We start from the raw sequence: 26,375 nt of genomic DNA, 5'->3' as shown, positions 1-26,375 counted from the left end.
TTATAGGGGTGGAGAGGAGATGGGGGAGCAAAAGCCCATTTGGGGGAGCTGGGAACATTGTAACACAGTTTTTATGGCCTCGCAGGCCTTCTGAACCCAGCCTGCATTCCAGATTCAGTGACAGTCACATGATCTCAGGGAAGCATGGTATTGCTGGGGCATGCTCATTCTTGCGGATTCCTGCCTGGCTAGCTCTTTATGTTGAGGTCACTTCTCTATGTCCCCAGTCTCTTTCTCTGTTATCATCCCCAGATTTGGATGATTTGAAAGAATTGTGACTATTGGCGTGACGTTTGACACCCGGCAAACTTGACGTGCGACGTAATTTGCCTTTCGGTGTCTCAGTTTTCTTCTGAAATGGGCTTGACGGCTGCTCTATGGTAAGAGTTGAATGCAATCTTTCTTGCAGCACCATCAGTTCAGAGGCCAGGGTGTTTGGTGAGTGTGGCTAACCCCTTTGCTTCCAAAAAGTACTCTTCCATGGAACACGGCCCTGTATGTAGCTCACTGTCTGTCCTCATGCCGCTGCATTTTCTCCTGAAGAGAACTGCCATAGCCGAGCTGAGTGTGGTGGTGTGAGACTGTACCTGAGTACTGGGAAAGCTTGAGGCAGAGGCTACAAGTTCAAGGCTAGCCGGGCTACTCACCAAGACCATTACTGCACATGGATAATGGAGAGGGACAGCTCCTGGCTTATACGAAGGTCCACGTGGAGCCATCTCTGCCGGCCAAGCAAACCTGGACTCAGCAGTCATGAGACTGGAAGGGATACCAGAAGTATCGTTGTCTGAATTCCATGTTTTACATATGTGGAAACTGAGGCCCAGGGTGGAGTACTGGCCTTGCTGAAGATAACATCTGCTTGAGCCGGGTCTCCTGCCCAGATGGATGCCAGCCACGGGCCTCTTTAAGCCTAGTTATGTTCTGTGCTTTTACAAGTGCACCTAAAAAATGCGTCCTTGTTGCAAAGTGAAAGCAAAGAGCTTTCTAATTTATTTAGAAGAGAATAGGAAAGCAATGGGCTTGGTAACTGCCAGGGTTGCTCTTCCGACTTGATTTTCAAGGTGAGGGATAGATTGCGCTGGCTGAAAGCATGCTAAGCGAGCTTCCCTTCTGATGCAATTATGCCTTGCTCCTTCCTGTGCTGAGAAGCTGGATTTACACCTGGAGACACAGTGAGACACTGTGAAACTGTCGCTCAGTCTGGGCAGATCTCAGCTTCAGGTTCCAAAAAAGTCCGCAGAAATGGGCAAGGCCTCAGAGCGTCTTGTCCAAGTGGGGAGCATCACCATGCTGGACAGTGGAGACACTACCAGGAAAGGGCTTCTACCTACAGACTATGAAGGATTCTAGATGACCTGTGTATCGGTTATTCCTCAAGCTATAACTGTTGTGACGAAGGTAGCTTCAAGAGTATAAAGAAACAGGCAGGGATGGACATGGGTCTGTGATTTTATCAGCTCTTTGTCCCTTCTGTACTTTCCTCGGGCAAAAGTACTGTTCTTTCGTAAGTACAATCTGCTCACCAGTCCACATGGTTCTGTCAGGGTGACCCATGAGAGTACCTCCACCTTGAATCAGTGATGGGCACGTGAACCAATCCTGGTGCCTTAGTTAAATCATCTTAGAGATTTGCCTTGAGGACAAGCCTAGCTCCACAAGCCAACCAATCAGAAGCGAGAACTTTTGGCGTAGCTCCGCCCACCCTTTCCTTTCACCGTTCTTCCTCCTTTCCCTCCACAGAGAACCAGGGTGCAGCGGGAGGAAAGAACACCAACAGCCAACAACCAAAGCTGAGAGATGGAGAAAAAGCCAACATCAACATTTAAAACTTTAGTTCTGGTGGATCTGAGACTTGGGAACCCTAGCTGTGGCTAGACTGTGGGCTTTCGAATTTAGTTTCATTAGTCTTATATGCCTTAGAAGTAAGCGCAAATGTAACAGAAAGCCGGCAACAGTGAGGTGTTTGTGGCTCATTCTGTCTTACGTTGTGGCTCAGTGACCATGTCAAAGTCCAACAAAAAAATCACTAAGAAGGAATATGAGTTACCGAAGTAAATTTGCCCTCCAATCAGAATGCTAGGGATGGAACCCAGAGCTCATCTTCAGCCCTAATCATAATTTTTGCCAAATAACTCATGCAATTCACTGAAACTTCCTTCTTTTGCCCCCTAAAAATGATTTTATCTTTTGTTTTTAATTGTATGTATGTGTGTGTCTCTCTCTGTGTGTATGTGTACCACAAGCGTCTTTGTAGGGTCCTGAAGAGGAGGTCAGATCCCCTGGGGTTAGGCTTACAGGTGTTTGTGAACTGCCTGACATGTATGACGAGAACTGAACCAGGTCCCCTGGAAGAGCAGCAAAGTCAGCTGCTGAGCATCTCTCTAGTTCTCCTTTTACCCTTCTGGTGACCCCATGCCTCCTGCAATAGAATTGGTTTCTACTGGAATCTGAGCTCCCCAAATTGCAATCAGAAAAACACCTTTGTGTCTGGCAGATGATTGATCCTCTGTGATGTTAGCTATGTTTGGACCCAGTGGTGATCACTCAAAAAAGCGCCACTTCTAATGTTTTAATCTTGATGGAGAAGTGCATCTCCTTCCTCTCTTCACACGCTCAAAGGTCACCTGACTCTACTCTTTGAACCCTGTAACTCTAGCAGCAAGAAAGAAATAATCTTCATAAGTTCTCTGAGTTATATTTCCCTTGCCCCTCCAAGCGCAGGTGAAATTCCTGTTCTCTAAGGTATTTAGCCTTTGAGCCCAAATCCCTCGGTTTTTGTGAATCGGTGCCTCAAGATCCTATTCATGAATAAAGAAACAGGCTTATTCCCAGATGCATCCTATATATGCCCTATGATGACAGAATCCTGAAACAAACCAAATGTTCACAAATAAGGGAAGAAGAATGCAGGTGTATTGGCAGGTTCATGATATGGAATGGTGTATGACCATTACAAGGGCATTGCCTGTGTTTGGCTTGACACCACGCAGGAACCACTATGTGTATGCATGAATAACATAGAGCGTAGAACCGCAGAACATAGGCAATCAGACAGTCTTTACTGACAGAAGTCCCCTTCCTAAGACAGGTCACACTGGAGGAGGCCGTACTGCAGCAATTCCATTGAAAATCAATGATCTAATCCACTGGGTTGTCCATGTGCCCTCTAGTGCCTGGAGTGGGTGTCACTCTCTTGTCTTCATTCTCCCACTTCATTTGCTTTAGGAATCTCTAAGTCTTTCCGTCACTCCCATTCTGAGCAATATCCTGAGCAGCAATTCTGTTCTCAGGCATATCCTACTTCACACTGTATCCTGGGTCTTTGCGGTCAGAGTCATCAAAGTAACCAGATGCTTCCTCCCTACTAGGGTGTGAGTTCTGGGCTTTGCTGCTACAGTGTGCCCTTTGCGAAGTTCCCATCTCCACTGAGATGCTTCTTAGACCCATAGATGCTGCCCCATCCCCCTTTGTAACAGTTCTCAGATGACTCTCCGGGATGCTGGTGCTCCTGGTCTGGGGACCCCACTTTGAGAACCGCTGGACTGAACCATTTCTTCTCGGCACAAATAAGAGGCTATAAGGAGAGGATTATCTGGGAGGGGCCCAAAGGCAATGTCGTTGGCTGTGTAAAAGAGAGGACCTATGGCTTTGCCATCATTGCTTTCCTATAATATTGGTGGGAATATAAGGATCATTAATGTAGAGTTGCCAGAGGCTAGTCAGATGGATTTCAGGATTTCATAGAGGCATCAGGGTCTCCTAGTGGCAGAACCACCCTCTGGCACAGCTGTTTCTCAGGCCAGAGGGGGATGCCATTGAGCCCTGAAAGGCAGGCCAGGGACGGCTTGACTTTCCCCCTTTCTCTTCTGTGTGTCTCATCCAGGTATCTCGGGATTCTCCTGGCTGACAGTTAGCTGAGCACTTCACACTTCATTGAGGAGTCACTACAATAATTACCGGATCATTAATTGGGGATTTTGAAAAGACACTTCAGAGCATCTCTCCCACAATTGCTAAGACAGGTGTGAAAGTCTGTCTGGGCAAGGATGTCCAATCTAAAGGAACTTGAGGATAGAAGGGTAGGTGTTGATTAATCTAGGCCCAGCAGCAGCGGAGACCTTCTCATTAGGGCATGCAAACAGCCTATGCATTGGAGAGGAGGCTCAGCAGTTTAACAGGAAGTATAAAATATGCACACATTACTTTCATGAGGAATCTGATCTAATTAGGCCTTCCAGTCCCTGGTGCATACCTGCTTTGGCAAGAATAAACCAAACTCAGAGTTCATTTAATGAAAGTTAACGAGGCAATATAACTGCTAATCAGGTGCCCTCGTGGCTGGCATTGGGGTTGGGCAGACTTTTTTTGATAAAAATCTCACAGCAAGGACGGTAACATCGACTATGTTATAAAGGGGCTGACTGCTAAATTGCAGTCAGAGAAGACCTCACTCCACTGAAGTTGTATGTTAGCTGCTGTGTCCTGCTTTTTTTTGGTCAGGTTTCTGGGTCATCATGACCAAGTGCCTAAGAAAAGCAACTTAAAGGAAGAAAGGCTTATTTTGGCTCACGGTTTGAGAGAGAGGTGCCAGTCTATTACATCAGGAAGAGCAAGGTAGAGCTGAGCAGTTCACGTGACAGAGGTCAGGAAGTGGATAGGAGAATATGGAAAAGGACCAGGGTTGAATATAAATATAATATATAAATATCTGAGGAGACAGCACCAATGGCCTCCTTCCTCTAGGGGGGCCCGACCTACTACTCTTTACCTTGCTCTGATAAAGGCATCATACTATGGATGCATCAAGGAACTAATCAATTGTTTAGGCTGGAAGATTTAATCAGGAGCCAGTCAAAAGCCTGGCTGGCAACCAAGTCTCCAACATAATGAGGCCACAGGGGAATGGGGGCAATTTCTTACTGTGGCCTTTCCTGACTCCTATACCTTGTATTGAGAGATTCTTGCACTTGCAGCTGACCTGTAGAGAGCAATGGACCAGAGTTCAGGGCTTTATTTCTGTGACATTGTCTGGAGTGTCACCTGTCCAAGCAGCAGTGTTAGTCAGCAGAGTCTGTAGGAGTGGAACCCAGGCCCGTTCGATCTATCTCCTTCCCCCATCTTAACCATAGTTCAAAGCTCTGGGCTTTCAAGGGGAGGAATATTTCCTTGCATTGCACAGACAGTTCCAGAAAGTGTGTGGGCTGAGGTCAGGGAGGCCGGTTTTGATTTACTGTCAAGATCTGGTGTATGCACACTCCAAAGCAGGGCCACCTGGGCCTCCTCAGTGAAGGGTGTGGGCTCTGCCAGTTCTGCTGCCCATGGTTCCTGAAAGGGCAATTTAGCAAACAATGTAGAGGAGCTGCTTGTGGCAATAAATTACCATGTTTAAAGAGATTATTTTTATCCTTCTCTGTGTTCTGGAGCCCCGAACAATTCAGCAAACAAAGGCAGGTTCAGTAGGTGCCTCTGTGTGTGGGCCAGGAAGGCGCGCACGCATAGCATTGTCTTTAATAAAATACATTGAACATAGGATGCATTGCTACACTTTGGCACTCTCTGGCATGCTGTGGAAACCGGCGTAACTTAGACCTCCCTTCTCATCCAGTGCAGAGGGAGACACATTCTACAGAACGTCTTAGATAAAACAAGGTAGAAGCATTTTGCTTTCTGTTTTAGTTTGCTTTCTGTTGCTATAACAAAATATCCAAGACTAGGCCTTTGACTCATGATTCTGGAAAAGCTGGGAAGTCTAAGAACACAGCTTGAGGTATTGAGGAGGGCTCGTTCTATCATAGAGCTTCAGAGGGTGTTACTTGAGACCAGGAAACATGCCAGCTCAGCTTTATTTTCTTATAAAGCCACGAAAACCACTGAGGGGCCCCACTTTCTTTTATCTAATACTTTTTTGTTTGATTTGTGTGAAGCTTTTTTCCTTTGGTTTGTGTGTGTGTGTGTGTGTGTGTGTGTGTGTATATACTTGACATGGCTAGAGTAATCTGAGTAGAGGAATTGCTTCTATCAAACTGGCCTGCAGGCAACCCTGTGGAACATTTTCTTGATGAATGGTTGATGTGGGATGGCTCAGCCCATGGTAGGAGGAACCACCCCTAAGTATATGGTCCTGAGTTGTATAAAACAAAGGAACAAATAAACAAACTCAGGCTGAGCAGGTGGCCAGTAAGCAGCACTCCTCCATGGCCTCTTCATTAGTTCCGGCCTCCAGGTTTCTGCCATGCTTGAGTTCTTGCTTTAGTGATGCTCAGAGATGCACAGAAACCTCAGAAGCCTTCCAGCCCAGTTCTGGTATTTTGAGGTTGTTTATGGCTCCTCCCTTCTACTTCTGTGCACTGCTGTTCTGTTACTGGCCTTGGGACTGTGAAAAGCTTTGTTTTGAAACAGGGTTTCATGTAGCCCAGGTTGACCTCAAACTCAGTATGTAGGATTTCAAAGTAGGACAACTTTGAACTGATGATCCTCCCGTCTCTGCCTCCTAAGTTAGGGGATTACAGGTGTGTACTACCCTGCTCAATTTTATGAGGCACTAGGCATGAAACCCTGGGTTTCATGAATGTTAGGCAGGTGCTCTGCAGATTGAGCTATATCTCCAGTTCTGTTTGTTCTTTGAACTCTTTCTCAGAATGATCTATATAGCAGACATTTAGCAAATTCTTTGGGATGCTCAGGAGGAGGGGAGGAAGGAGGGGCATGCCTTGGGTCAGACTGGAGAGAGCCATGGGATTGAGTTGTACTCTGGCCTCTGGTCACTGACTCAGATGAAATATGATAATATTTAAAGTAATAATTAATCACTACAATTACAATGCAGATGCTGAGTTGTCCCAAGGCATCCAGAAATCCCTTTAAACACTTGGGGCTAAGGTTATGGGTGTCTCGTTCATCCCAGAATGTTCAGCCAGGAGTAAACAAGCAAAAATGAACAAAGCATCCTGTCTTCAATTTAGCAGCAGAATGTTCCGGGCAAGCTGTCTTCCTCACAGTGGGTCAGAAGTGCTTTAACTGAGAGCCATGTTTTGAGTCCAGTTGGGTTGTTCTGAAAATGAAGAGATGCTCCAGTTTTAGCCATACTCGTGGCTTCTGTGAGAGACACTCGGGGATCTTGACATGGACAACACTGCTCTCTTGGAGAGCATCCTCCACACTCTGTGCCTTTTGATGGCAGCCCTGTTTGTGCTGAGTGAGGTGGGACTCCAGTGGCCACAACAGAATGAGGAAGCCAGGAACTGCAGGATTGCAGCTTCTTACTAGGAACATCAGTGAGGGTCTAAGATGGTAATCAGTCACTGCTTGTTTTCTGAGCTAACGATGTGTAAGCCAAGCCGGGCAGTGGTGGTGCACACCTTTTATCCTGGCACTCAGGAAGCAGAGACAGGTGGATCTTTGTAAGTTCAAGGCCAGCCTGGTCTACAGAGCAAGTTCCAGGACAGGCTTCAAAGCTATAGACAAACCCTATCTCGTAAAACAAAACCAAAACAAACCAAAACAAAAAATAAAACAAAAAGATGTGTAAGTCAAATACTCAGATGGTGTGGTGCCACAGTGCACGATTTCAGGGGTACCGCCTCTCTCTAAGACAAATTTCTCATAGTGCTATGGACCAAGAATTGGGAGAATAGTTTTTCAGATGCGCTGGCTCAGTATCTCTCATAATGCCACAGTGAAGGGGTCCGCCAGGACGACACTTGAGGTTTGATCTTAGGTGCACATCTGAATTGAGCATTAGGTCAGTCCATGCCCATTTACAAGGGTGATCCTGTGATAATGCTGGAGTCCTGCTATAGATATGAATACTTTGCATTGGTATGGATCTTGGTTTATCGATACAAATTTAAGATCAATTTTGTTATATATCTGCTTTTGATTAAGGTATTGTGTTTGTACAACTCTTTAAAAATGTAACGTATAATTAAAAATACAGGTTAATTCATCTATAATAATCATGTTAGTTAGGTTTTCTAGATATATAGAGATACATTTCAGTTAGATAGATAATCTTTAAACCTTTCAAGGACCGACAGAATATGGCATTTAAAATGTTTTAAGAACTTAAAATGACTTTTCATGACAATGAGACTCATCTGCTTCTGGAAGCACCAATTACTTCAAGAGGATGATAGGCATTGAAGAGGCTCCTTATGGAGTTTGTTAGTCATTTGGGCAAGAAATTGCTCTTGCCTGGACTGCTTGATGTTATGCTGTATGAACTAGACATGCAGGACCCACAGAAAAATGACTGCTGAACTTTCCAAAAGATGGGATGATCCTTCACGGTTCCTGCTTCGCAGAAGAAACTGCCAGACATTCTGCAGGACACAGAAGAAAGCAACTGATGAACTTTGCCATTACAAGGTAGAACAGATCTTCAAATTTCCTGCTTCATGGAAAAACCTTCCAGATACTCTGGCCTGTAGGTTGAAGATGGATGCCCCAATGGTCAGAACTTTGGGTGACTGTTCAGGCAGTGAGATGTCTCTATTAATTCTAGAGTTTTGAAAGTTGCTTACAATACACCTCCTATTTACTTAGATAATATTATATCCTTCTGGAATCTTTGATGGAGTTGAAGAATAGTTATAGTTTTCCTTAGTTATGATAAAAGATAAAGTAGATATAAATATTGTAACTATAACTCTTGTTTGATAACTGTTTTGTTGTAAGTAATTTTATTATGTTAAAGTTAAAACCTTCCTTTTTATTTGAACAGAAAAGGAGAAATGGTGTGGGAAGTCCTTCTGTATGTGTGTTGCTTTTATTGGCTAATGAATAAATTTGTTTTGGCCAGTGGCTTAGCAGAATAGAGCAAGGTGAGAATTCCAAGCAGATAGAGGAGGAAAGAAGGCAGAGTCAGGGAGAAACCATGTAGCCACTGCAGGAGAGAGGTGCCTTTGCTGGAACTGCCAAAACTTTGCTGGTAGGCCATGACCTCAGGGTGATGCACAGATTAATGGAGATGGGTTAGTTTAGGATATAAGAGCTAGCTAGAACTACGCTTAAGCTATTGGCCAAACAGTATTGCAATAATATAGTTTCTGTGTGATTATTTCAGGTCTGAGCACTCAGGAATGAACAAGCAGCCTCCACCAAGAGAGTCCCCACACACTTAGTATTGTTTTTTCTGCACAGTGAAGAATCTAGGGACCAAAGAGCCTAACACATAGGCTCAAAAATCATTCCCTTCTGCATCTGCTCTGTCCTATCAACCACATGGGGCAAACCAGGGTCAGAATCAGAGGTGATTAACAGGCATAGATAAAGGAGCTAAGACTCTCTGAGGGTCCACTAGCAAGTGTGGCTACCATAACTCATCACATTTCACACATTCTATAATTTATCAGGATTTCTGATATATACCAACTCCCAATATCCAGACCAATGTTGCAACCTGGCCTTGCATCACTTTCTCCCACTCTTCTCTATTTCTACCCCTGTGCTCCCAGTCTGGCCTCTAAAAGCTGGTTAGCTTTCTTAATGCAGTCTGCATTTTTCTTATCAAATTCTTCCCTTCATACATGTGCTTCCCAATCTAGAATGTTTTCTCTTATCTTTTTGCCTGTTTTTTGCTCTTCCCAGAAGGATCTGCATAGATATTGGAGCCTTTCTCTAGGCTCTTTCAAAGCTCCCATAGTTTCCTGCATTTCCTCCTTCAAAGAGCCAACAAGACTAACTAAACAAAACCCATGATATTTTTCTAATTACCCTGTCCATTCAGAGAACTCCATCAAGACTGAGCTGATCTCCATGCTGTCCTATCCTCAGCACATGGTCCTGGTCTCAGTGTTTGCAGTTGGATGTAGCAACAAGCAAAGCAGGCATTACTATTCCTCCCTCATGCCTTTTAAAAGTTTATTTTAATTTTATGTGTATGAATATTTGTCTGCATGAACATACAGACACCATATGCATTCCTGGTGCCTGACAAGGTCAGAAGAGGGCTCGGATCCCCTGGAATTTGAGTTAGTGATGGCTGTGAGCTACATTATGGATGCTCAGAATTGAACTTAGTTCTTCAAGAGCTCTTAACTACTGAGCAGGCTCTCTACCCCGACCCCTTACTATTTTACAGAGATGGAGAACAGTGGGGCTCACTCTGAGTCAAAGTCATTTTACAGCACATTCAAGCTTCCCACCCTGGCCTTGGGCATCTTGTAGACATGTCACCAGGCAAATTTGCTCCAACCTCCTCCCACACACACCACTTTGGCCTTCATTCTCTGCCTTACCAGGATGGACATGTCAGGCTTCTGAATTCGTGAGAAAACACTTTTGGTTAAACTCTTTAAGTCCAGTTTTCTGTGAACCTCCAGGCGAGGCAGAATACTGTTAGTGTTTTTCAGTGAGGCACAGTCAGATACACAAGCCCTAGCCACATTATTAAGATTGCTCCATGACGCAGATATTGATCTTAATTAAGAAGTGATGTCGATGCAGAACTGGAGGTGGCAGGAGAATATGGCAACAACAGGACTCTGTGAGGAGGAATGATGATGGTAATCTTGTTTGACCAAACTGCCAGCATTTTCCTGCGCCACTAGAGTCGTGACTAAGTCTTCTTTTCCTTTTGCAATTGGTCAAGTGTATCAGCAAGTCCTTAGCTGTAGTGATATTTCATTTGTACTTTAATAAATAAAGCTTGCCTGAAGATCAGAGAGTAAAACAGTCACACTGGTCATCCATACAGACCAGGCAGTGGTGGCACAAACTTTTAATCCCAGTACTAGAGAGGAATATAAGACAGGAGGAGACAGGTCTCAGGCTGAGCCTCATTCTGAAGATTCACGGATGCAGGATCGCCATTTCAGTCTGAGGTAGAGGTAAGAGCCAGTGGCCAGCTGCTTTGCTTTTCTGATCTTTGGGTTGAACCCCAATATCTGTCTCTGGTTTTTTTTTTTATTATTATTCATGCTATACTTAGCTCAGGTTAAAAAAAACAACTCAAACCTCAGAGCCAGAAAACTGGCTCACCCTGTCTCTTTAGCAGCTGCTTTTAATGGGTGTTGAATCAATATCATTGGATCCACAGGCTTCCCAGAGCAGACACAGCCAGGTGCCCGGTTCTGAGGCAGGGGGAGAGCTGGGAGGTGATACAGAGATGGACCAGACAGCACTGGGCTGTGAGGCAGTAACCAAGCAACCAGCACACTCACTCTGAAAGGCAGGACAACAAACAGACAAGACACAGTGGCCACCAAGGCTGAGCAGGAAAGACATGGACACAGGGAGCTCCAAGGGCCAGGGAACACCTAGGCACCAGGGATGACAGACCCAGATAGCTAAGACTGGGATTTAAAAATTCAGCATCACCAAATGACAACCAAAGATCCTTGATTTGGGAGACAGACTCTAGGCTACAGAGGAGCTTCCCAGTGCTTCCATTTAAAGATAAAGCTGTTTATTTTAAATTTTGTAATTACACTTATTGTGTGTTCACACTCATGCACACATTCATGTGGTGGTCAGGACAAGCCACAGGAACTGGTTTTCTCCCCCCGCCACGTGGATCCCAGGGACTGAACTCAGGCTATGAGGCCCGGAAGCTTCTTTTCTAGTTAAGCCATCTGGTGGGCCTCCAAGTAAAGCTACTTTCATAATCAATAAATTGCATGTGAGGATAGTTATCAAAAGAAGCTATCCCCACCATTCTCCTACAGGGTGGCTCACAGACAAACGAATAAAAAAAGGTTAATAACCAAACTTTCCTGCCTTGCATCCAAAAGCCTGACCTGCCCCACCTTGGAAAGATGAGATGCAAGTGACTGCAAGGCCTGTGAAAGAGGCCTTCAAATTTTTAAACCAAAGAGGGAAATGAAAAGGAAAGCTTACATGAAATTTCGTTCCATGCTTCTAGGAGCCCAGCATGGCACAGCCATCTTGGGAAATGGGGGATTCCTTATGAAGTCAAACATGCCTACTTTCCCACTATGTTCCAGGAGTTTCCATCCTCAGATATTCATGCAGCAGAAATGAAAAAGACATGCCCACAAGACGGCTTGTGCTTTACAGTTTATAGATGACTTTATCCCCAATAAACTCAAAGACAGCCCAAATGCCCATTAATAGAAAAAATGATAAATTTTCCATTTAATGAGAAACTTTCAGCAAATTATACTGAAGCTATAGTATTGGCAACCCCGTGAATGACAATCATGGGTAAGAAAAGCCTCTATGCAATTAGGAGCAATCAAAAGTTAAGGAATGGTGGCCGATTCAAATGTGGCTGAGGATGGGGCAGGTGACTCAGAGGAATTATGATGTCTCTTTCAACCTGTTTTCTAGTTTGGTGAGGCCTGGTAGCACTCAAGTGATCCATTAAAAATAAAACCCATTAGAGGAAAGTTTTAAAGTAATTAAAAATCCTGCCACAAAGCATGCTTTGAATGTATTTCCTACTCATCAGAGGTATAATTTAATGTACAAGTGCAGGTCTTGGTTTTGGCTTTCACTGTCTTGAGTATTTCTCTAAGTTACTTAATAGTTTTTGTATTTCTTCTTCTTCTTCTTTTTCTTCTTCTTCTTCTTCTTCTTCTTCTTCTTCTTCTTCTTCTTCCTCTTCCTCTTCCTCTTCCTCTTCCTCCTCCTCCTCCTCCTCTTCTTCTTTTTACAGTAGCATAACCCCCCAAGGAGCTACACTGTCACTTGGCTCTTACATCACAGTTTCTATCAGCCCGTCATACTTTTCATTTATTTACTTGTCTGAGGGAAAGTTTGGGTTCTGTTCTGTAGTTAACTTCTACTGAGTGCCTGCTCTACATGGATGTATATTTTATTCACTCTTTACAACCTTTCTACAGGATTACAGGTTACTGTTAGATGTTTTATAGGTAGAGAAACTGAGGTGCGGGGACCATTACGGAGCTCATTCAAGGTTACACAGCAAGTAAGTGCCAGATGAAATGATCTGGATATCCTTCCAGAGTAATAAGGAAGAAGGCCTATGTGCTATGACATTCTAAAAGGAACCTCAGAAGCCAGCCACAGTGACAGCTGACCCCAATTGCTTCTCACTGCCAGCCAGAGTAGCCAGGCTAGCTAGACCAAAGCCCACCTGTCACGTCCAGCAGGCCTGCCTCAGCATGCCCAGGAGTAGAGCAACCAAGCCAGAGCCAGTATGTTTGTTAGAGGAAACATTCCACTGCTGACTCACTCAGTGACTTTGGTGATGGTGAGGGAGGAGGTGTCACTGTGCAGCGAGCCTGACAGTCTAGGCTTCCACCCACAGGGATGGATCAGCCAGAATGTCCTGTGTTCAGGGTCTCCTGGGCCTGACTCCTCTGCTTCTACCTTAGAGGAAACGTTTTGAGTGTTCTCTCATGTATTATTGACAGAGATGAGCTTTGTTTATATAAGTTATATCTAAATAAAATTGATTTTAAAAACCAAACAAGACTGCAGGTGGTATTCTAGCTACTGCCTAATCTGTCCCCTTGCAGCATACTCAATAAATAATAAACAAAAACAAACACATAAATAGAATCACAACAGACAGTCCTGGGTTCTTGCTCCTTCAAGGCCTGGCTACTCTTTTCAAAAATTTGATTTTTAATTGTTTTATTTGTGTGAATGTTTTGCCTGCATGTATGTCTGTGCACCTCAGGTGTTTAGTGCCCACAAAGGTTAGAAGAGGGCATTGGATCCACTGGCACTGGAGTTATAGATGGTAACGAGATAGATTCCTTGTGGGTGCTGGGAATCAAATCCAGATCCTCTGAAAAGAAGAGCCGGTGCTCTTATACACTGAGTTATTTCTCTAGCACTAGGGCTTCTGGGGAGAGGGAACAAGGTTGTCTTCTACATCCAAGCATTTGTGAAACCTTTGACCCATTTAAAAACTCCACTTTCTTTTTTCTGAAGCCTGTTTAGTGGATTATGCCCCTTGTCTCTGAAATGTTGGTGAACAAAGTGGAGCTTTATGACAACTAACCCTGGAGAGAAGTGTCTAGCAATAGCCACAAATCATCTCTTGGCTTTGTGTAAATTATTTAATAAGTGAACGTTCACCTCTCAAGTGTTCTCCAAACTCAAACATTCCCATCCAGATCTCTTCCCAGCCGTTAGAATCATCATGTCTGATGTCCACAGAGTGGATGGAGGAATCACCCCGTTGTTATTCTTGGGGACCACCCTTCTCCGTCTTACATTTTCACTTAAGTAAGACTCTCAGTGAAGGGAGTTCAACCCCATCTACTGGAACAAGAGTGCACATGACCCAGCCCATAAAAGTGCCCTGCCCCACCCATACTTAAGCTAGGCCACTTTTCCCTCCATTCCAGAATCCTAAGGGTATCTAGGGTTGAGAACCTGCCTTTCCTTTGGGATTGGTTGGGCTGGAGCTGTTTAAAAACCTGGATCACCCAGTCATTAAAACTCCGTATCTGCCCCTAGACTCCAGGGTTGTGCAAGCCAATTCCTTTCTCTCCATTCTGAAAAACAAGAGTCTCTATCATGTATAAACAACAACAAAATGGAAATCAGATGATGTATATATCCACAGAGGTTTCAAAACCACAGTTGCTGGCAGAGGAGGCAGCTCAGTGAGGAAAGTGCTTGCCGCATGGCACAAGGACCTGAGTCCAGACCCCCGCCACCTACATATAAGCTAGGCACCAGGTAGGTGCTGGGAAGGTGGAGAGTGTGACTCCCTGGAGTTTGTTGGCTAGCCAATCCAGCTGTATCCACAAGCCCCAGGTTCAGTGAAGAAACTCAGTTTCAAAAAATAAGGTGGATGTGACTGAGGAAGACACCCGAAGTTGGCCCTTGGCTTCCACATGCACACACACAGATGCACATCACACACACACACACACACACACACACACACACATGCACACGCACACGCACACATGCACAAATAAATAAATAAATAAAAATGAAAGAAAGGAAAGAAGGAATGGAAGAAGAAGAGGAAGGAAAGCCTACATTTAGTCCCATCACACTATAAGGTCAATTGACTTAGTTTTTAAACTGTTTTTTTTCAATCTAACCTCAGTCTAACTGGGCCCCTATCCAGTTCTGTGCACATCACCCTCCCTTTCCCTATCGAACACTTTGTTTAACAGGTCCTGGTTAATGAGCATGCCATTTAATTCTGTTATAAACAATTTGCATAATGGTTTTTGTGATGTTTGATCAAGACAAAAATGAACGGCTGGAAAGACCAAACATCCTCTGCTGCTGCCCTCTCCTGGGCTCTGTTTTATCCCACGGGGCAGCCCCTTTTAGGAGCTCCCAATGTCCCATCTTCTGACTCTTTTCTGTAGAGGTAGATGTTTATTTTGTACCACCCTTTTCATTCCTTAAAGACAGCAGTCTTGGGGCTGGAGAGATGGCTCAGTGGTTAAGAGCACTGACTGCTCTTCCAGAGCGCACTCACGGCAGCTCATAAGCAGGGTTCCAGAGGATCCGACATCCTTACACAGACATAAAACACCAATGCATGTAAAATCAAAATAAATAAATTATTCAAACAAAACCCCAAAACAACAGTCTTGCTGGACAGTGTTGGCGAACACCTTTAATCCCTGCACTTCGGAGACAAAGAAAGGAGACTATCAATGAGTCTGAGACTCTGGTCTACAGAGCGAGTTCCAGGACAGTCAAGGTTACACAAATAAACCACGTCTTGAAAATCAAATCAAAACAAAACAACAACAACAAAACAAGTTTTCTATGTAAAACCAATAGGATTACCGCATAATGACAGAGCAAGGAAATATCACATTATTTGCTTGTTCTAAGTTACAGTCGTTTTAGTTTTTTGCCATATTTGGTATTATAGTGAATTTTTGGTTCTGTGCCTTCCAGCCCACAGGGGTCCTCTCACCTGTTTCCCTGTGTACAGACATTGGACACAGGCAAAGAGGCATTGCTCTGCCGTGGGCGGGTCACTGAGATGACCCCACTGTGATGTTCTCTGTGGTAAATGGTGTGAGGGGCTCAGGCAGTCTTGAGGCTCCTTTCCAGTACTCAGGGGGCAAGAATTTGCCCTGGGGACTCAGCTTGTAAATGAGGTCTATACTGGCAAGAGCTCCTCTTCCTTCTCACCCTTTGCCCCTTCTCATCTCCCTGCCTGACTTGAGTCTGTGTGTCAACCATTCTATTTCACTGTTCCCTTCAGGCCTCCAGTCTGGCCCAGCAAGGCAGCCCCCTGTCCTTTAGGGGTTTTGTTGAGGAGCAAACCACACCTCTCAGCTACATAAGCTCCTTGAATGATAGGAAGAAAACAGAAAGGGAAAAAGAGGTTGACCTAGTCTTGGTCTTGCAAACCCAGTTATTTAAACATGGTTTTGATGCTTGCCGTAGGACTGCACCTGTCTTGCATTAGCTAGTTCCAACATGAAACCTTCTCCAGGGTTCCCATGGCAATTGCTATTTTTACCTGTAGTATTTACGACTATTGTTCTCCCTGTCTCTTTTTCAAAATCCTTTTTTAATTTTTTTTTTACTTTCCTAGAGAATAGAAAAGTGGATCTATCAATGTGAAATTCTCATCACTAAGAAATGATCATTGTCAGTGTTGATTGCTTACCTCACATAGACATCAACAGTAAACTCTTACCTGGTGGAGCACACAGTGTAAGTAGGGAAAAACAACCGACTAAGGAAAGGACAAAGTACTGAAGCTCACAGACAGTGCCACGGAGACTCTGAGGGACGCTGCATTAGTTCTAGATGGGGTCTAGGGCAGCATTCGGGGAAGAGAGGATCCCTAGATGAGTAGGTGCTTGATATTTTGTAAAAAGGAGGTGGACGTGGTGATTCAGAGGGGTGTGGTAGGGCAGGGGAATAAATCCCAGGGTGTTCCTTCTTCCACCCCAGACTCTCACTCTGGGATACTCTGCTTTCCTTAGACCTCTCTTTACTGAGGTTATATTGGTGATAAATTTTAGCAACATGTATACTTCTGAAAAATTTTGTTTAACTTGCTCAGAAATATGGCTTTGCTTGGCTGACAATTGATGTGGGATGGCCCCCTATATACTGTGACTATGTTCTATTACCGTTGGTTATAAAGAAGCTGATTTGGCCAATAGCCAGGTAGAATAGAGTCAGGCAGAAAATCCAAATAGAGATACAGGGAGAAAAAGGGAAACTTGAGCAGTTGCCGGAGAAGTAAGATGTGAGATAACAAGTCACGAGCCTCATGGTAAAATGTAGAATAATAGAAATGGGTTAATTTAAGTTGTAAGAGCTATTTAATACTAAGCTTGAGCTAACAGGGCAAACAGTTTGTAATTAAGTCTCAGAGTGGTTATTTGGGAACTGGTGGGCAGGAGAGAAGCTTCTAGTTATAGACGGTTATTCTTGCTACCATTCTGAGGACAACTGCCAGGTCTAACATTGTTCCTTTATGGTGAGTCTGTGTCTTCTTTAAAGATTCCTTACAGGCACGCCCAACTGTGGGTGACGGCTGTACCCCAGGATATCTGTGAGTGTGGCCCAACATTAAACCATACGTTTTCTTCTAATACTGTGAGTTGTTGGTTTTGAAGCTTTCGTTTGGTAGTTCTGTGGTGCTGTTCCGAACCATGAGCTTTACAGGTGGCAATATTTGTAGTAATGTCTGAAGTCACTCCAGCTCCCAGATCTCGGTCTTCAGTGTTAGGCTGTTGTACTGTGACAAACCACCTTAAGATGCACCATTTGAGATTTTTAAAAAACTTTCTGAAAATGAAGATTCATAATTCAATATTGCAAAATTCCTCATCCATCATTCTTTTGAATACTTTTTCCCTATCTCAGTATCAGTTTACAGAACCCAGATTAATCAACACTAGACTTTTTTACTCTATACTTGAATTTTCTGAATCAAAGTTCCTACGCTGTTGCTGCATTCTGGGTTATTTCTTCAGATCTATATTTGAATTCATTAATTCTAGCTTCAATTGTGTCTGCTGGCTTTACAATTCTTTTATAAATGTTTTAATTTCTACTCATTTCTAGAAGGTTTTCAACTCTTATAAAACAACCGTTTATTTTTGTGCCCTCTTGTTTTTGCTCATTTCTTGTTTTGTTGGATCTATGGTGTGACTCATGTGGAAATTTCTTCTGCTCTCGGGTGTGCAGTGCTTTTGTCTTCCTTTCTGTTCAGAGTCCTATGTTTTCACAATGTTCCCGTTAATTTGACCGTTGTGAATGTGCAGCTATATTCCGTGGCAAGTTTCCTGTATTAAGTGAGGTTCTGTGTCGGTCACTCCTCCAGTAACAAGGAAAAACACAAAATGAACTGGGTATGGCAATGTACTACTGTGATCTCAGCGCTCAGGAGCATCAGGACCACAAGTACAAAGCCAGATTTCTCCATACAGTGACACCTTATTTAAAAATACAAATCTAAAAAAATCTTTTGTTATTTTCAGGTCCTGGAGAGTATACAGTGTGCCTGGAGCCCCCAGGATATAGAGAGTTTGGGTCAGTGCAAAGAGAGAGAGAGAGAGAGAGAGAGAGAGAGAGAGAGAGAGAGAGAGAGAGAGAGAGAGAGAATATGTGAGAGATGAGGAGGAGGGGACAGGGAGATTTGTAGGCTACACTTCTGTGTCCAGGGCGTTATCCAAACAGGTTTCCCATGAAATGTTTAGTTGATGTATTTAGAGCAGGCAGGTATGACTTTCCAGAAGTCACAGCTACTAAAACAAAGTCCCTGTGGTGGATCTGCATAATCTACTTGGATTGCAAGAGTCATTGGAGTCAAACAGGCTACATACACTGAGCTATTCAACAGGAGGGGTCGCCTAAGAGCAGTTATATAAGTAAGTGTCATTGAGTAATTGGAAGGAGGGCCCATCTCTCTCTCTCTCTCTCTCTCTCTCTCTCTCTCTCTCTCTCTCTCACACACACACACACACACACACACACACACACACCATGGCAAGCTCTACCCACATATCCTCTCTTAATTTTCAATGAGATGTCTTAGTCTTCATCTTGAGTTCAAAGCCCTTTTGCTTTTCTTGAAGTTGGAAGAATTGAGTTATCTCTCCTTTTCTTTGAATTTTTCTTTTGTTTTATTTGTTTGTTTTGATTTTTGTTTGCTTTTTTGGTTTTTTGTTTGTTTGTTTGTTTGTTTTTGAGTTTTGAGACAGGATTTCTCTGTGTAGCAGTCCTTACCGTCCTGGAACCTACTTTGTAGAACAGGTTTGCCTCAAACTCACAGAGACCCATCTCCCTCTGCCTCCCGAGTGCTGGGATTAAAGGCGTGGGTCATTATACCCTGCAAGGACAAATTCTCAGAACTTGTCTCCTGGTGGCCGGTCCTCCATTTGTGCTTTAGCACAGCAGACACTAAGGTAGTACATAGTTCTTTCTTTTCTTTAGGATAAATATTTTTTTCACACAAGTAGTTTCCTGTATCCTAGGTTTTTCTGGCATCATTGATCCCCCAATACCTTTGGTTACTATGGTTCATTTATTGATGTTTTTTGGCAGGGAGGTGATTATTTACTCCAGCAAATCCAATTTGGAAATATATGATATATGAGGAGTCACACCTCCTACAGTAACTAACATAATATACCTTTCAATATTTATTGGACAAATTAGCACACAGTGAAAAGGGAGGTAAAATTCCCTGCCTAGTGGGTTCTTCTATCTTATTCTTCACTGGTAATGTCTGATCAAATCTGAGAACAAAAAGGTTTTAAAGTTTCTGAAGTTGGTAGACATTGAAAGATCTGGCTGGAGTTCTGCCTGTTCACAGTGACTAAGATGAGCAATGTACCTCTCCAGAATGGAATGACTCTTCCCTTCCCTTCCCTTCCCTTCCCTTCCCTTCCCTTCCCTTCCCTTCCCTTCCCTTCCCTTCCCTTCCTTTCCTTCCTTTCCTTCCTCCCTCTCTCCTTCCCTCCCTCCCTCCCTCCCTTCCTTTCTTCCCTTCTTTCCCCTTCCTTCCTTCCTTCCTTCCTTCCTTCCTTCCTTCCTTCCTTCCTTCCTTCCTTTCTTCCTTCTTCTTTCCTTCCTTATTTCTCTGGAACAGGGCCTTGAACTTGATACATAGCTGAGAATGACCTTGAACTCTTGATTCTCCTGCCTATCAAAATGCAGACCACTTCTAGCCCATCCTGTCTGGCTACACAACTGCTCACACCAAAATAGGCAGCACGAATTCAATATCAGAGAAGACCTCTCCCTATAGAAGTTTGGGAAAAGGAAGAACTACCACTGCTGAGGTCACTAACAGGAAGTTGTTTACTAATTAGTGTCTCAGGGTGGTAAAGGAGCTGGCCTGGTCTTGGTCCTCCAGTCTAGATGGAACAGAAAACCTTGAGTCTCCTGAATTCATCCTTTTGGCTCCATTTAGCAGCCACTGTTCTGATCATCATTTTACAGTTTATAAAACCCCTTCTCATCACTCCCTAGAGACCTTGTGAAGTCGATATGACACCCATTGAACAAGAAGATAACAGTAGGCCCATGACTACCGGAAATGTAGTCGGCAAAGGTCAAAGCTAGAACCTGGGTATTTGCTGCCAGTCCCTCTGCCATACTTCAAATTCTTCCATGACACGGGATATTCCTTGTGCTTTGAGGACTTACCTTGGCTCCTCAGGAGCCTTGTGGAACACCTTAGCCTCCTTCTTACTCATCCAGGTATCTGTTTGTGCCCCTGGTGGGTGCCAGCCCTTGGATACAGACTTGGTCTGCTGTGTAGCATAAGTCCTAATCAAGAAAACTACTTTCCCCTTCCCAGTGTAAGCCTTTCTGAAGCAGTCCTGGCTAAATATAACACGATACCCTTTGGTGGATCTCACATTGCAGGTGATTCATAGACACCCAGTCAATGTGCCCAAGAGTATGGTCAGTACCATGCAGTTAAAAATAACCACTGTGCTGGAAAGTGGTGTAGACAAATTGTATGAGTTCATCTGGCCTCCAGTCAGAGTGTATCAGGAGCTTGGACCCAGCCTGACAATGGGTGGGTTTACCCTAGCCCTCCTGGGGTTCTGGCTTCATCATTTCTCATTATTGAATGGATGGAGTCAGCAGTGTCTCTCAGACACCCACAAAGTGGGACAGGCAGAAACAGGAGTTTAGGGGTTATCTCGTTGCAAAGGCAGCCCTGTCCCTGGTACTTGTTCTGTAGAGGTTCCCTTCTCAAAGACAAAGACAGAGGTGGGATTTACTGAGGAATCTCCTAGGGTTAAGTAAGTTAAGTTGTGACAACCTTCAGAAGAATGTCTTATGTTAAGTACTTATTACTGTCAATTGGTTATTTTCCTCTCCAGTTCATACTGGCAAACTCCCCTAAGGGAGAGAATAGGTACCAGGGGGTCTGGAAGGAGCGAAGAAGAAACTGGGAAGATAAAGCCATTGAGCTGGTTTAGCTTGGAGAGCTACCCAGGGAATTCAGAAGCACAAGGTGAATGCGTGCCTTTTTATTGGAACATATTGTATACAATTATCTTTTGTTTTAAAGATATAAATTTGTTATGTTCCAGATTGCTTACAGATGATTGTTGTGATGGTTTGAATGAGAATAGCCCCATAGGCTCTTAAGTTTGAGAACTTGATCCCTGTTGTGGGATATGCGCAGACTGTGTGAAGACACGTTGCTGTGATTGGTTTAATGAAGAGCTGAATGGCCAATAGCTAGGTAGGAGGTAGAGGCCGGATTTCTGAGTGGAGAGAGGAAACAGGAGGAGATGATTGAGGTGCAGAACAGACACCAATGAGACAAGGAGGGAGTTCTATATACAGAAGGAAAGAAAGTTAAAAACCTATGATAAAATTTAGGTTAGCCAGGCGCACACCTTTAATCCCAACACTTGGGAGGCAGAGGCAGGCAGATCTCTGTGAGTTAGAGGCCAGCCTGGTCTACAGAGTGAGTTCCAGGACTGACTCCATAGATACTGAGAAATCCTATCTTGAAAAACAAAAGAAAATAAAACAAAATGAAAACATAGGTTAATAAAAGCAAGTTAATTTAAGTAACAAGAGCTAGTGGGACAAGCCTAAGCGAAGGCCAAGCTTTCATAATTAATAATAAATCTCCATGTCATTATTTGTGAACTGAGAGCCCAAAGAAAAATCCGATTACAGAGCCCCAGTTGGTGGAACTGTTTGGGAAGGTTTAGGAGATGTGGCTTTGTTGGAGATGTGGGGGCTAGCTTTGAGGTTTCAAAAGTATACCCCATTACCAGTTAGCTCGCTCTGCCTCCTGGCTGTTGTCTCAAGATGTGAGTGCTTAGCTACTTCAGCACCAGGCCTGCCTGATACCTGCTGTGATTGTCATGGACTCTAACCTTTCAAAACTATAAGCCACCAAAATTCTCTCTTCTACAGGTTGTCTTGTTCATGGTGTCTTACCATAGCAATAGAAATTTCACCAAAATGCCAGGATCTCATTTTCATGGGACTTATTTCTTACCTTCTGGCATCTGTGTTTTCCCAAGACCCTTCGGAAGCCTCTACTTCTTTCTCTTGAATTCTGCAGGCATAACACCATCTATACAGCCTGTACTGTCTTATGAGATGTCAAGATGAGCAAGGTCCTTACTCTGGAGAAAATGGTGAGGGTGTACTGAACTCTGGATGAAATGGTGAGGGTGTACTGCCGTTCCTGTCCAGGAGAAACAAACTGTTCTCAGTACTCCTCTGCTTCCCAGGTTAAAGACAACAACAACAACAACAACAACAACAACAAGCTGATGCCAACTCCCTTTAGACATGGCCTCTCTTCCTCAGTGCTGCTACTGAGGCCTGCCAAGGGGAAAAGGCTGACCTCTCTTTATCACTTGTCTATTGTAAACTGATGTTCTGTGGTCCACTTAGTGAGGATGATGGTGAATGTTTTCATTGTACTTCAGTCCCCATCCAACAGATAGTTCCACACTGCCATCAACTCTACCAGGACAAGCACTGACATGTTCCCTAAAGATAGCCCACTATCCCTACATCATTATAAGGTGCATCTTCCTACCATGAGTAACACTGGCATTTCCCGAGAATAACTGTGCCAAGGAGCATTTGGCTCTCTGCCTTGACAAGTATGAGTGACTGCAATGGCTGTTTGGCCACCTGCAAGCACAATGGATAGTACTGGCCTGAGTTGGAATTTCCTTGATTCCAGTTCCCTCCATCATGACGTGTAAGAGATCACTCCCACCCTCTCCGCCTCCACACACAAACGGACACACACTCTTGCACACACACGCAATGTCTTATTTACTATGGTGTTGGAGTCATCTCATTGAATAATCTTTTATCTATACCATTTTGCTCTCCGTTAAATTTTAAAAAGATTTATTTTATTACTTATTTATTTTTGCATATTAGGTAGCTTGTTTCATCAGATACCTTTGCCATTTCAGCATCGTCTTTACTTAGAGGACTTCCTTCAGACACAGGCTTGAGAGTGTCCGGAAGGTGCACTAAATTAAGTTCCTTCAGTATCCTTCACATATTTCTCAAGGACTGGTGTAAACCGCATGCTACTTTTCCAGGGGAGATCTGTCTTAGATGGCCCTCTTTCACCTTGTTCGCTAGAGACAAGCCCCAGCCATTTGATTGTACCCTAAGAAATATGTCCAAGTCATCCTTGGCTGGGATTGGTTCCAGGCCCACAGTGGGAGCTCAAATCCTCAGAACCGGTGACAAAATTTCTGACAACACATGCTCCAGAACATAGCCATCAACCACCACTTTGCCCTGTGTTGTCCCACCATGGTGACTCAAGTCTGGCCTGAGGCTGTGAACCATTTTTACAGCCAACTAAGGGTGTTGATGTCCACCTTTGTGCAGAGAGGGTGTCTATCCCATAACCAAATGTGTTCCTCCTGACCATCTTAGTAGTTGGGCATTAGTGTTTTCAGGCAAAGTTCTCCAAGCCTAGGTGTTCATTTTCATCTCATGCCCTCTTTCCATTTGCTTTCAGAACATGGCAAGTTGCTTCCAAGCAACTGGTTATTGAATGTCTTGACTTATTTTTAATTCTGTGTATGTTTGGGTATGTGTGTGTACATTCAGGTGCCTGTGGAATCCAGAAGAGGGTGTTTGTTTCCATGGAGCTAGAGTTATAGGTAGTTATGAACTTCCTGGTGTCAGTGCTGAGAACAAAACCTACAAGAGCACTACTCTACAAGAGAGCAGTGTGTGCTTTTAGAAGCCGAGTTCTCTTCAGCCCCACTCTCTTACCATTTTTTCTCCCTTCTTCTTTTGTTCCTGACTTTGCTGATTGACCTCCATCCCCTTCCTCCTCTTTTCTTCACACACACACACACACACACACACACACACACACACACACACACAAACACACACACACACACACTTCACACATCCCCTTGTGATTATTGATTATGAAGTGGAGCTCTTTGCTTCCTGGGAAATTCCTACCAGAGAAGAAATTTCAAGTCTGCTTATCCCTCCAAAGAACCAAGAGCTGTGCTGCTGTTTACATCCAGTGGAGTTGTAATCAGAAAGTCCTAACCAACCTACATCAATGCTCCAAACAGCTTCTATGTGGGTGGGCAAGGCAATTAAAAACTAGCCATGCTCAAGTCTTTTAGCAGATGTCTAGGTGGTAAAAATGCTGTCAACACATCCAGGCAGAGTTCTGCCAGCTTTTGTTGGAACAACACAATTCTCATGTCTGCAAAGGAAACACTCATCTTTTCATCCACTCAAATGTCATACTGGAGAAGAGTATTCGCGGGAGTAGGGGAACAGGGAAAGAGCAAAAGCAGCAGGTGGCTTTGTGTTTAAGTGACAGGCAACATTGTATCCAGTTACAGCAAGATTATTCTGCAGGGTTTTCAAAAACAAATCTCTAAATGAGTCTCAGTTTAGGATGTTGTCTGAGTTTTGGTTTTATTGCTGTGAAGAGGCACCATGATCGCAGCAGGTCTTATGAAGGAAAACATTTAAGTGAGACTGGCTTACAGTTCAGAGGTTTAGTCCATTACTGTCATGATGGGAAGCCATGTAGGGATACATGGTGCTGGAGAGATAGCTGAAAGTTCTACATCCGGATCAGCTGGCAACAGGAAGAGTGAGTGTCACTGGGCCTGGCTTGGGCTTCTGAAACCCATAGCCCACCCACCAGTGACATACTTCCTCCAACAAGGCCACACCTACACCAACAAGGCCACACTCTCCAAGAGGGCCGCTCTTTGTGAGCTTATGGGGGCCATGTTCACTCAAATCACCACCAATGTCTTCAATGCTTCTTCATCAACTTTGAAGAAATCTTCAGAACTGACCATTTATAGCTAAGGATCATTTAATGTCATCTCCCTTAAATTGCTCTTGAACTTCTTTTCTGTACTGGGAATGTTACCATGAGCTTTGCGTAGATTATCTCACTCTTTGACAAGGTGGGCATTGTGCCCACTTTTCAGATGTCTGCGCTGGGTCTCACAGACAAGCATGATCACAGTCACGGAGGCAGAATTCAAGTATGAGATGGAGTAGGTACTTCAAACCTCCTTCTGGACTGGAGAGACGGCTCAGTGATCAAGAGAACTTTCCAGTTTTCCAGGAGACCCCAGTTCAGTTCCCAGCACCTATATCAGGTGACTCACAGTTGTCTGTAACTCCAGTTCCAGGGTATCTGACAGCTCTAGCTTACACACACACACACACACATACACACACACACACACAACTACACATAACTAAAGATAATGAAGATAAATCTATAAAAACCCTATCTAATTATTCATAAATACACACTATATGGTGAACTATTGTCACCCACTGTGCTGTAGAGCCCTGATTTAGTCCGTATGCATTGTATACTTGCATTCAAATGCCACATATACAGTTTTCATATGTAACAAAACGTTTTAATTATTTGTGAAGATGGAAGTGTTAGTGACGTAAGTCAATCTTTATATAATGTATATAATTACATAGATTATACTATACCCCATAAATGCACAATTAAAATAATTGCCAAAACAGGATGTGATGGATCACTACGTATCTGTTCCTTGGTCAGGACCAAGCCTGCCACAAAGGGTTGAGCAGGAAACAAACTCGATTCTTGGGCTTTGTTCTTCTGCACTCACATCCATCAGTCTCCCTGAAGCATGATTAATAAAAACTCAGAGACAGATATTGGGGTCCAACCTGAAGACCAGAAAAGCAAAACAGTCAACCATTGGCTCTTACCTCTACTTCAGTCCAAAAATGGTGTTCCTGCCTCCAGGAAAACTCAGAATGAAACAGGCCGAGAACGGTCTGTTCCCATTTTATAATTCTCTCTAGTTCTGGGATTAAGGGTATGCACCATCACCGCCTGGTTTCTGTGGCAGCTAGTGTGGCTACTGGGACTAAAAACATGTGTGTCTTTGCTGCCTGGTCTGTAAGGCTGGCCAGTGTGGCTGTTTTACTTTTCTGATCTTCAAGTAAGCTTTATTTAT

The sequence above is a fragment of the Myodes glareolus genome, chromosome 4, assembly GCF_982192425.1.
Source record: "Myodes glareolus chromosome 4, mMyoGla1.1, whole genome shotgun sequence".
Taxonomy (NCBI): domain Eukaryota; kingdom Metazoa; phylum Chordata; class Mammalia; order Rodentia; family Cricetidae; genus Myodes; species Myodes glareolus.
Note: the sequence above shows the minus strand (reverse complement) of the source record.